Genomic DNA, 2,048 nt, shown 5'->3' on the forward strand with positions numbered 1-2,048 from the left:
GCCTGCCATTTTTAGTCTGTGCCGAGACCAAGCCTGCTGGCAACATCTCCCTCGATAAGCACTTCTGCTATTGAATTACAGCTTTTATAATTGTTTCATTGAGAGTCGGAACAGAAAGCATTGGAAAGCATCTGGCACGACTGCACTAGTGGAAACAAATGGTCTCTGTGCTGTGTAGAAATAATTTCTAGGTCTGTGAGCCATGTGTTCTTCTCTTCCTGTGAGGTCGGCATAATAAAGCAGCCATAATCCCAATGATGAAATCTGTAATCCTTAACTCTGAGCTTCACTGGGTTACCATTACTACTTTAGCAAGATTAAATCGTTGACTTTCTCATTGTAAGATTAGACACAAATCTTACATTTATGGTAGCATCCAAACATGGATCTAATCCCAACAAATTATCCCTCCCAACGGTACCATACGGAAGAGGAATCCATTTGATCTGTATAGAAAAGCAAGATGGGTGTAAATGTACACTGTTGCATATGGCTAAACCATTGGGTGCATAAACATATAGCATTTGCATATGCATTTCAAACCGAATGGATTACTGGAGTGTTGGAAAAATGTTTACCCCAATTCTCAGATGTTTTCCATTAGGTGTTTGTCCTTATGTGCACTATTTACATATGATGCTAGTCATGTGACTGAAAGCATTTGAACTTAAAGGAATAGTTCACTTGAAAATTAAAATTAGCTGAAAATGTACTCTCTCGGGCCATTCAAGATGCAGATGAGTTTGTTTCTTCATCAGAACAGGGTTGGAGAAATTTAGCATTACATCACTTGCTCGCCAATTAATCCATATGCGAGTCCATAATCCATAATAATACTTACTCCAATGGAAAAAGTCCATCCCCTGTTGTTCTCTCACATCAAAATCAACTTGCATATTTGTGTAGAACTGTTTTGGACTATTTTTGCTTGAATCTTTATCTGTGCATATTTCTCTCATGATTTAGATGACTTTTTTTACCAAGCAATATTGTGGATATAGTACTCATGATAGAAATGTCTAAATGATGGCCTGGATGGCCTGAGGGTGAGTACATTTTCAGCAAATTTTCATTTTTTTTGTCAAACTATTCCTTGTACAGCCATGCAATCTACAAGTTTTGTGCTGTAATTTTGTGATCTTATTTGAACATATGCCACTTTTTTTTTTTTTAGCTCAAAATGCCATTTTGCATTTGTCAGTTTCTTCAACAGTCATCATCCATGTGGTGACTGCAAACTGGAAATGCTAGATTTGGTGTGACTCATGTAATAATTGCAGTAATTGCGATGAAGCTGCTTCCCCGACCACGCATAGGTTAAGTAGGACCAGCATGTGGGTTTAAATTATGAAATGCTGTTCTCGAACAGAGACAATTGAAGCCTACAGATGCACACAGCTCATGATGTACTGTTCTCGCTGGGGTTGATGGATGTTGTTCATGAGGGACGAAGATACAAGAACTGGTGACTGAAGGATGGATGCTAGTGTACAACTCAGTGATCTGTGTTAAAGTTGTGGGCTCTGACGAAACTTCGGCTTCATATCTGTCTCCTTCTGTTGTGTAAGTTGCCAGGACATGAGGACTCCACTGCCACCTATAAACAAATCACTTAATAGGCATCGGCCTTGAATAGAACTATTCAGTATAGGCAGGGCTGTACGTTAACTTTTTTTTCACATAGCACTGGTGCTACAGAGGTTGAAAGTTTTGTAGCACAGGCCAAAAAGTTGTAGCACACGTATAAAACGTCTGTTATCGAGTATAGGGGAGATTGGGCTAATCACACTTTTTAGATCAGTTAATATTTTTTAAGGTGGGTTCATTCTTGAAGGTCAATTTTTGTGTAGATGCAAAGTATTGACTACAATACTTAACATTTCCACTGACACTGTCCAGAAAAAAAATGTACAGTTCATTGAAAAATATAAATAATATATATTAAAAATAGCTGGGGAATGTTGTCATACTGCAAGTTGTCACAATGAAACCTGCCATTAAACATCCTATAATATGATTTTCAGCAACACCCCCCCCCCCCTCAGCAG

This window comes from Sinocyclocheilus anshuiensis, unplaced genomic scaffold, assembly GCF_001515605.1.
Source record: "Sinocyclocheilus anshuiensis isolate Anshui unplaced genomic scaffold, SAMN03320099.WGS_v1.1 scaffold139, whole genome shotgun sequence".
Lineage (NCBI taxonomy): Eukaryota > Metazoa > Chordata > Actinopteri > Cypriniformes > Cyprinidae > Sinocyclocheilus > Sinocyclocheilus anshuiensis.